Here is an 11,479-nt window from a genome sequence, read left to right on the forward strand (position 1 = left end):
TTTTGAGGTTTCAAATTGATTTTGTCAAATACATGAAAACACAGGTACGATAATAGAAAATAAATTACATTGCCAAATATGAAGGCGTAAAAACGTGCTTGAAGTAAGAGTTGCAGCCAGGTAATTTATGGGACTTGATAAGGTTACCCACCTCGTAATTGTTGTTAAATATTTAGATTCATTCATAAACATATTGAAAACGAAAATTAATGAGAATTTAGAAACTGTCATTAATTATTTCGTCTATATATCTCCGTGAAATATATTTGACGTTATACCCGAATAAGAAATAAGCAACCCCTTTTGCTAGGAAGAACCCTTAACACTTGGGGAACTTAGCATCCTACAGTCATCTCCCACAGAGTAGACCTATCTATCTACTGTTGCACCCCAGAATCTCGCCGTTTGCTGTTAGTAATGTGCAGCTCCTTAGGCATCCATATAGTTTTCCAGATTTAATTGACACAACGGATTTTGCTGTATCGTTCTTAATCACGTCATATGATAAAAATTTCTCAGAAACAATAAAACATAACAAATCACATTTGCAACAGCATTTTGAAAATCCATATTGATAATTATGTTGTTCTTTGAACCAGAAATATCTGTCAAACTCTTTGTTGTATCAATGACATTCATGGGTCTATTTGCTATAAATTCTTTGGGATTGTAATACGTTTCCATATTTTTGTAGTAAACTTACTTAAAATCTTGATACATCTGATACATCATTCTGAAAAGACCTCCGGAAATTTTTAAATTTTGGAATTCATCTGGACAATAAGAACCATTCAATTTTACTTTAATAGTTTTTACATTAAAACTATCAAACTTTGAAGAATTGTTTTCTTGATTATTCTGTCTATCTGTTTGAAAAACCAACAATAATGATTTTGGGATTGAAAATATTTGTACAAATATTTGCGATATTGTGTGGCGGTTGCCATCAGTGGGGGGTAGACTCAATTTGTTTCCTCTCAAACAGGTTGAGAAAGTTCAAAGTATTCAAAAACCTAACAAAACACCTTTCACATCCTTAAAAATTAAGAGAGGGAAACAAAGTAAACAAAGAATTAATTAAAAGCAAGAGCAACTGTACCGTAGAAGTGCAAAAAAAATATTTGGTCCAAGGCGTATAGCAGCGCTACAGGTTACTACAGAAAACTCAACAAGGCCCAAGTGAAAAAGACACAAGTCTATAAGGTAAACTATCCCTTTAAACTGGTATAAAATTTAGAACACCCCAAAAAAAATCTCTTTTGAGACCATGACTCCAAAAAAAAACCCAGTGAAAGTTATAAATTTAGAAGCAAAGACCAAAGGAAAAAAAATTTAACCACTTAAGGCTTAAAATTAGGCTAAACTGAAAATTAGGTAAGTTAAACACCCGAAGTTGAAGCTGACATCAATAAATCCAAAGAGTCCACTAGGATTTGGTATTTTATAAAGTTTTTCTTTTTTTTTTTTACCTAATAATTTTTTAACTAACAGTTAACCCTCAAGGTGGCAAACTATAGTTTTAAAAGTTTGCAAAAGAAGGATGTTTAAACATTTTTGAAAGAAAAGTTTAACTTTGTAAGTAAGTAAACCAATAATAAGTATGTCAGCACGTCAAATCCAACCCCAAGGTGCAACTTGCCCTGAACATTCAAATAGCATAGGCCTACATAAAGTTTGACATATTTCTAAGTAGAAAAATTATCAGATAAATTTAACAGTAACACTTCACTTACCTTGTGTGTAGACTAACGTTAACTAACAATACTTTGTAAGACTTGAACAAATTCAACAAGGTAGACAAAAAATCATCATATTAGTGCTATTAAAAATTTAAACTCTTATTAACTTATTACAAGTACAAATGGTGTAATCCGTTGGAAGAATAAATAAATAACTAAAAAAATCAGGTATGAATAACATCAATAAATTGCATTTGGAACTAAGGGTTGGTGTGGAGAGGTTGAAATTTGTAATTATTCAGAAGAGGTGAAAGGCTGGAAAGGAATGCAATTTATATATAAAAAAATAAGGAAACTATTCCTTCTAAGCCAACCCATATTAACTAATCTGGTGAAACTGAATGGGGGTATTAAATAGTAACCAGAAAGCTAAAAAACTTTAAAACAAAAGGTAGGTTATTCATACGCTGGAGTACAATAAGTGGCCACCAACTGCATCTGCCCTTCTCTTCGACTAATCTGAGCCAATGCTAAATTAATACACCAAAAGGTGCTAGCTAAGTTTAAAAGAACCAATAATTAAGTACAAGGTTTGGTTAAAGCAAGAGGCTACACTGTAGGTGGTATTAAAAGATAGGTTAAGATGTAAACTTGGTCAGAAAAAAAAAATTATTAATTTGGTTTAAAGTAAATTTTACGCTTGAAAAATATCAACCAATTACCTATGCCTAATTATTTAGTGAGAAAAAAATTACCAAAGTTTATGAAATACTGCAACTCAACATTTTGAATTATTATAGAACTAGGCTTAGGTAGCAGTTGGTTGCAAGAACTGCTTGGCTCAGACCTGCATATTAGAAACATGCTACTGCGAAAAAGTTTTACATTTGAGTAAAAAAGACAGTTTAAGGAAAATTTAGAAAACTAAAAAAAATTTAGAAAACGTCTACCCCCTTAAAAAACTTAAAAATAGGACTTAGCTCTCATAGTTGTGTAGAATTCTTCCGCTCCCACCGGCAAGCCTAGCCTTCCATTTCAAACCACGATCTGCTACCAATTTGCAACTAAAATTCGTACACTGAATTTGGAACGACTGGGTCCTAAATATTAAACGAGGTCGTGAAACGTTGATTGGAAGGTAGGCATACGATATTAACACCAAAAACACCGTGCCGGTTCGTCGAGGGAGCGGGCAACCAGCTTTGATCAAAGACTCCGACCACAGGAACTCTAAGACATCCCTCGCCCTACGGAAGCCTGAAGAGAAGAGGGCAAGAAACCTACATCCAGATTTCTAGAAGCCTGAACACATGAACCAAACAAAACAGGCAGAATACCACAGAAACGTGTAGAAATAGAGATAAACCAACTGGAAAAAACAGACGACTCGACCAGCTGTAGAGAAACTGCTGCCGGCTGCTGCCGGCCCGTCCAAAGGCCAACAAAATAAAGTGGCAAACGCCACAATTGAATGAATAATTTGTTCCAGGTATACCTTTTTGCTCAATACATTGCCAATCTAGAAATTTAAAGATAATCTTTTGACTTATCAATTATCGGAACTCTAATGAAAAACACGTTAATTGTAATTTTTCCATCAACTGGCATATCATTTCCAGTTTTTGTTTTTAATATCGCGTCATCGTCTTCAGCTCTTTTGAAACTAATGTAAAATCCAACTTTACAGATTGGAAAATTTACATCTTCAAAGAAACCTAGGCCGAAATGTGCTAAATCACCGTCCGCTTCAAATTGTCCAAATGTAAATGTTGATTCAAAACTCTTTGGAAATACATCACTTTTGGAATAAGATATTGTTTCTTTAATAGTACTTAATTGGCCACAATTTTCAATTTCTTGTATCAATTTCTTGTGTTTTTTACTGCAACTTTAGATAATAACAAACGGCACGAAATTATCAATCAATCTGACATCATTATTGTTCCAAGATATGCTTGACCATCTTGTTTTGTTAAAGTTCCAGAAATATAAAACTGGAAGTTAGACGAGCAAAAATTATCTCTAAAATCAATATTACACTCAGTTCTTTTATTCGGTTCATTCAAATGTTGTTTACTAAGTGGATAGAAACTTTTAAACTCTCTCAATATCGCCTGAATACTTTCTGTAGTCCGCCATTTACTAAGAACAATTTAAAATTTCTTTACGAAATTTTACACATCATGTATAAGAAAAATATTTTTTCATTGTTTTAAATGTGCGTTTTTATAAGAAATTATATCAATTTTAGTCATTTATTATTGATCTACTTCGTCATAGTCGGGATTTTCTGCTTTAAATGTTGGAATTTCAGCCACATATTTCAATAACATTTGCACAGGTTAATAACCGCTATCTATAATATTGTTCCAATCAACTGAATCTTTAAATTCTTCCAAAAACCCTGTGTTCAAATGTTGATAAAGGCAAATAACAGACATGTGTTCTTTCAATTGATAATTTATATTTTCTCTAATGAATTCTGAGGACAAACTTTGATATTTTGTAACGTTATACCAATTTAACTTTTCAGTGTACAATCGCATCATATATTCAGATCTTTTTGAGAAATGTCATCCCAATGTTTTTTTTTAAATCTCTTTCGTGTTGCATTATAAAAATATCTAAAGCTGTGTAATGTCCAGCCATCTCTATTTATTAGGAAAAACCTAGTTTTTATAACTTGGCTCTTTTTAGTGTTACATTCAGCACATTTTTCAGAAATTCTCTTAACTCCATTGATGTTTGCATAATGTTTTATATCATTTGTTGCTGTTTTTGCCTTACACCTCACTCAATATATGAGTGCCATTTATATAAGGAAATTTAGTCATCTTAACCATCCATTAAATCCATTAAATCTGTTATCAATATTTTCAAAAGTTTTATTAACATCCTGTTTAAATTTGTTGAAATTATCGGTTAATTTATCAAAATGATATTTATGAGTAGCACGTATTCTATTAAGAAGTTCGTTATTTCTTTGAAAGGTTTCATGAATATCATCTTGAAACGTATAGAAATCATGCTCTATTTTTTATAACATTTTCGTTAATTTCATTACAATTTTCTATAGATCTTTTATTTCGGGCTTCTAAGTTTCCATAGAAATCTTTAATATGTCGTTTATGATTCCCATAATTTTGGTTCATTTCATCAAACATTTTAATATGATCATCTAATTGCTCTTTTACGATCACTTAAAACGGGAAAATTCCTTACTAACACCGATAATTCGTCATCCCTTAAAATCTAAAGCATTTTTAACATTCGGATCAGTTAAATCAACAATATCAATGTTTTCTGATAATTTTAGAGTTTTAAATATTATTGTTCTTTAAAAACAACATCATGTTTATCAATACTAGGTCGGACACCAACAATTATTGTTTTGTTAACCAAACTAAAATAATTCTTTTCAACATTGATCGCAACAGTATCGACTTTTTCGATATGATACATTAAATTATTAAAAAGTTTGTTTGCCCCAGTATCAAAATCTTTTTCCATCTTTACAATATTTCTTTTGAACTCACCTTTTAAATCCTCTATTTTTCATCATTAAAACCCGAATCTGGAAGGTTTTGTAATAAATCTTTAATCTTCTTATCTAACTCATTTCTCAAACTATCAAAAATTTAAATTATTAATTTTATTTCGAATAACTTCATTTATATTTTGAATATTTTCAGAGATAATCTGTGATCCAAAACACAAATCACAAATATTTTGCTAATCCATATTTATTAAGTAATAATTTGTTCACAACTTCTGTAAAATCTTTACCATTAGTCAATTCATACAAAACAAAAACAAGTACAGTACATGGCCACATCATTCATTTTAGTAGACGCTTGATTTTTTTTTCAAATATTTGATCAATTCTATAGGCGGTTTGTCCTCAATTCTTCTATATGAATCCAAATAAAATGCATTTTTTATAATAACAAATGCAATGCGTTCCACGTCCCATAATCTAGTTTTAATTCAAAATTCCACATTAAAATTTCTTAATCTTTTCAAGTAATGTATCACGCACAAAAATTCCTCTAAAATGTTTTAATGTTTTTGCAGATTTCCTCTGCACTCTCCGAATGTTAATGGCTTGATTTTAAATTATTTTAAGGTTTTATTTCACGTAATTGAAAGTTATTTCGTCTAATCCCAACCCTGTAACATATTCTAACTCTTTATCTAACCAATTTAAAATGTTTCGTACAATAGGAATCACGTCTTTTTTACAATTGGAGCAGCTTTTCTAACATATGGAACAACATTTTTAACAACTGGACTATTTTCTCCAAAATCTAATAAATCTTTGAAAAGGCCACTATTTTTTAAGTTCTTTTAACTGATTATAAAAAAAATTCACACACCTTTATCGTTTTTCTTGTATTTTTCGAGTTTATTGTATTGTCTATTCGTTAAAAATATTTTATCTTCACCATTTTTTATTTGATCTATTTTAAATTGAATACCAACAGTTATTTTATTTTTAAAGGCAGAATTTATTTTTTCTTTCTGGTTAGTACTAAAATTTACGTTCAAAGATTGTTTCTCCATTTGGGTAGTTAAAATTTCAAGTTCTCTTCTCCATCCTAGTTTTCTCCTAGAAAAATTGCTGTTGGAGTTGCGTCAAATCTCTTACCTAAACTAGCATCTTGTGATAAAAATCGATCCATTGCCTTGTCTTGTAAACTTTGATCTGCAATATGTCTGGAATTTGTGTCTATGTTTTGCATAAAAATATCGTGTTCCATCGCAGCTTGATTTAATTTATTTATACCGGGATCTCCTCTTTATAGTCTTTTTTTCAAGCTTTGTCTCAGGCCCCAGATATTGATAGCCTGGTACGTGAAATTCTGAAGGTAAATTGTTGATAAAATCGTTTAAAAAGTCCTCTACCTAACATTGGAGAACTTATTTGTGGCAAGATTCGTTCTAAATATTTAATCCCATCATGTTTTTCAATCAATTCATCAAGTTTGTTCGAAATAAAACCTTTTATCGCTTTCTTTTTATTAAAAAAATTGTTATTTTCAGCCTTTTCTTGAGCATAAATGTAATTAATAATTCCATCAAGTTTTGTCAAAGCATCGATATATCTGTATTCAATTTTATTATCACTGTATTTACTTCATTTTCCCAAATTGGTTTTAAAACAATATTTATATTTTTTACCTCTACTTGATTTAGGCTTTTTATTTGATGGATCATAATTTTTGTAAATGGACTCGGATTTTCATAAAATTTCAGTATACATTTGCACATCTTCTTTAGAATATAAATCATCTTTTGGAACATCATTGTCTGTTAATAATCTCCATAAACCTTCAGTTCCTTTATATGTTTTATCTTCAATAATTATATCATTATGTTCAAAATTCACGTGTAAATTTCCAATTATAAAACTTTTATTTTTCCTATCCCAATACAAACAAACCAAACTTATCATCCTTTGCTCTAGGAAGAAATGTTTTAATAATTTCACCAATTATTATATCACATGTTTCAGGACTTATTAATTCAACTATTATAGATTCTTCAATGTTTCTAGGTCTAAATGGTGTTGAAGATGGTAATTTTTGGCAATTCAAACTTTTCAGATTCTGGAATCGAAATATCGGCAAATTGTTGTACAACTGGAACCAAATTCATCAAATTTTGATTATCACTTAAAACGTTTTCAATTTTGCCTTCAACATTTTTTTGCAAAAGTTACAGGTAGATTAATTTTTTGAATAAATTCATGTTCTTTTTCATCAATTCTAATTTTTTCTTTAAATGCTTTGATTAATTTCTTTTCGATTTTAATTTTTGTTTCTTCAGAAGTTACGTTTGCTATTTATTTAGAAAGATTTTGAAACGTGAACGTGTGACGTGGAACGTGAAAACGTGAACGTGAACGTGAACGTGAAACGTGAAAACGTGACCGTTGAACGTGAAAACGTAAACGTGAAACGTGGACCGTAAAAACGTGAAATTTAAACTGTGAATGCGGAAGGTGAAACATGGACGAGCAACTAGCCACAGATTTGTCGTTTTTTTGTTAATTTCATAATGTAAATAAAAATTAAAGACAATGTAAAAATAATTGTGACAAATATTTTATCCAGCAGACCCCAGAACACTATTCATATTAGAAAATGTATTCAAATATTTAGCATTTTTAGGCTTCAAGGTTAGATTAATAGTTAAAAATCCATAGTCTTCTTTCCAAATTTTATCACATAACTCATTAAATTGATCAAAATGCATATCAGAACCAACATAATTACTGTAAATTTTTCTAGTATAGTGATCATCTTGTTTAAAAAACACACAAAACATTCAAATTATTTCTTATAACTTGTTTATCAACCTTCGAAAAGCTATTGAGTGAGATATAAACAAGAGATATTTTTATGGCGAGACGTTACAAAATATTCTCTGACAACGTCTTCATTTTCTAAAATACAGTCATCAAGTCATATAGCTTTGGACTAGAATTACAGAGGGGTAAACTACAATATAAAGTTTTTCAAACTGAATTGTCACGTTAACTGTCACAGGATATTAGAGCTAACTATGACGCTTAATATGGCGAACGTAATCTATCGTAATTAGTAAAATAATGTAGAATATTCTAGTTTTGTAAATTTGCAAGACAAAATTATTACGTGAACACTATTAAATAATTATTCATAGCTCTAGAAAAAATGATCGGGCTTGAAGGAAGAAATGAATAAACATTTAGCTGATAGGCTCTTGTAGTTTGAGTTGCCGTATCAAAATAGTGAACAGTGAATAATAATCAATAAATCACTATACCTAAAACTTAATCATTATATTTAAGTTATGCTTACTTGGATATCGAATGGATCTACTACTACGAAAATAGGAATGGGGCTGTAAGGTTTGTAAGGTAGGTTTAGATTAAGGTTGTAAAATATTATAATATATTACGATCAAGGGCTGTTGTGAGAGGATTTAAACAATAGGTTCGATTGGCAATACAACACCCTGAAATGAAACCAACACATATTTGATTTGTAATAGCATCTCATTAAAGCATTATAAGAGCATCTCATAAAGATCATTATATTGATTAACATTTTATATAACAATGGTTATCATCGACCAACATATTGAACACAAACTTAAATACCAATTATGTTTAATATTAAATTATTCATTAAAATGTATGTTTAATTTATTTAACTATAATATTAGAAATTTTTTGTAGTGTTGCAATAAATATGTGTTCATGAACTAACGTGAGAAACCTTTCTTTTAAAATATCTAAACATTTACATAAATTTACATGATCAAAACAAATGATTGACTTTTTCCAAATTGAGAAAATGTAAATAAAATATATGAAATAAGAAAATATAATTTTCAATATTAAACTATTCATTTGATTACTACACATCATAATCTTTTCTTTTCATTACTTTAAGTACAGGTACCTTGAAATTGTTAATGAGACGTATTAAAATGATTAATGAAACCCTGATATGTAATACTACGTTCCTTAGAATTAAATAAAAGATTTTCTTATTTATACAAGACTTACATTATTTTTCCACTTGACACTTGATACGCCTAAAAGATTTTTCCCACCACACGAACACAAGCACTGGCACTTCCGAACGTCGCTTTTGGAAACCCGTCCTCGACTTCCTCCTCTCCCTCGTTGTGGTGGTTTTTGATGTTGTTGCCACCGCCAGCTCTCCAATGACCACGCCTATGCCAAATCTCTTCATCATAATTGGTGAGTACCAATTTTACATATTAGCATGGCTGTCCCTTACATCGTCGCATGATTTTCAGAAATAAGCATTTCCGCTGCTTAAACAAGCATTTCCTGTTTGTTCATCATCGGTGTCTGGGCGGATGTGCGTATCCACTTACATCCGGAGGATGTTTGTCTCGAATTGTAATACAAGACTTCCTTTCAAGCAATTATCTATACATTGATTCTAAGAATTTTTTTTTATACTAATAATTACGTATGTCTTATAGGGCCTATCCAAAAGCAAAATATGCCATTGGCATCTGAACTGATTTTCAGTAGATTTTTCGTCACACCTGAAATTAGATAGAATAGAATTTGTTTCATATACAGCAATTATTCAACAACAAAAATGTATAGGATATAAATAACCGTAATAGGATGTTTTTCTTAAGTAATGGCCAAAACCATTGTAGTTCTAAATAATTTGGAGACATTTGACTAGGTCTGGGTTAAAATAGTGGTGGTCCAAATCTTTCTCAAACCGGAGCTCCCCCTGTAAATACTTTAATCTCATAATGCCTACTAACAGGTTTTTGTAAAGTTTAAAAAATAATCTTTTTGCGGAGTCTATTTAAAAAGAAAATTATGCCACAATAAAAGAACTTTAATGTGATTTATAATCTCATGAATTTGTGTTTAGATACACATGTGACAGTGATTAGACACAATAATATAATCGTTTGTGCCAGAACCTTTCGGCCCCTTTCCTGTATAACTATACTGAATAAACGATTTTTAAAATTTATTCCTTAAGAATGACACAATACCTTAAAACCAAGGCACTTTTCCTAAGTTGGCAGTATGGTTTGCATATGGATCTTTTCTGGCCAATTCTTGAATTATCTTTCAACGTTTCATCCAGTTCTACTTCATCCAGATCCAGGAGTAGTCTTCAGGTACATAAAATACTATGATGTTTTATTTTACTCAGCAGATTCCATCTGGAAGTCTTCAGTTCATCGCAATAAATATATCTTTTACGGCCAAACTATTAAATGAATCTGATGTTACAGCCTCCTACTCTCAACTCAAACCCAAACAATAATAGGTTAATTATAGCTCCCGTATGATATATAACATTTAATAAAATTACCAGTGATATCACCAAAGAAGAGGAGTGCGTTGCCGATGATGGGCAGGGTGGGAGGACACGGTAGTTTGGCAGCGGTGGCGAGAACATGTCTGTACTCCCATCTGAACCGCAAGTACATTGTCAACAGGAGTAGACAGACAGCGTACAGTAGAACCAAGAGAACTGACATTGCCGAGACTGTACTGGTGTCGGGCTGCTAGGAGGTATGAACAAAATATATTGAATTACTAAGTGCACCGTAACACAGGTCTAACTGAAACAATATATACTTTACCTTCCCCCCTGACAGAAGACCGAGACAATAGAAGCTCGGTCACCACCACACCTTGGTTCAACGTAGTCGCGCCGTACTGTGTGTATCTGCCTCCACTTATATCTTAGCTTGCTTATATTTCTTAGGCAATATAAGCCTGTTTACATAAATATTTAATTAAAATGCCCTTTTCTGTAATAATATAACTACCCGAGATAGTGGTTAAATTAAGTATTGTGCCAGCTCTAAATGGTTTCGTCACTGGTACTGAATCAAAGATATTGTAGAATATAAATGCTATCTAAAAGTAATGATTGGATATTCAGATTCAAGATTTTTATTCATAAATGCAAAATAAATATTTAAATTACAAGTCAAATACTAAGATCTAAGATTGGAGGGGATGACTGATTGCTAGCAGACACGTGTGCAAGTCGGCTCAAAATTTTTTATAGTTTTCAACTTGTATTTTTCTGACAGCTTTGTTGGAAAGTGGTGCCATTACACGCGTAAAAAGTAAGAATTTTTATCGAGTCTTTGAAACTTTTTATATCGTGTGTAGTGAGAAATTCGCTTATCAGTGCAATATTTCATGTACCGATCGCCGCCGCAGCTCAGTCCGGATCTAAAAGTGAGCCTGTCCAATTATCTGGCGGAACTGATAAGCAACGGTC

Source organism: Homalodisca vitripennis, chromosome 7 (genome assembly GCF_021130785.1).
Source record: "Homalodisca vitripennis isolate AUS2020 chromosome 7, UT_GWSS_2.1, whole genome shotgun sequence".
NCBI classification, from domain to species: domain Eukaryota; kingdom Metazoa; phylum Arthropoda; class Insecta; order Hemiptera; family Cicadellidae; genus Homalodisca; species Homalodisca vitripennis.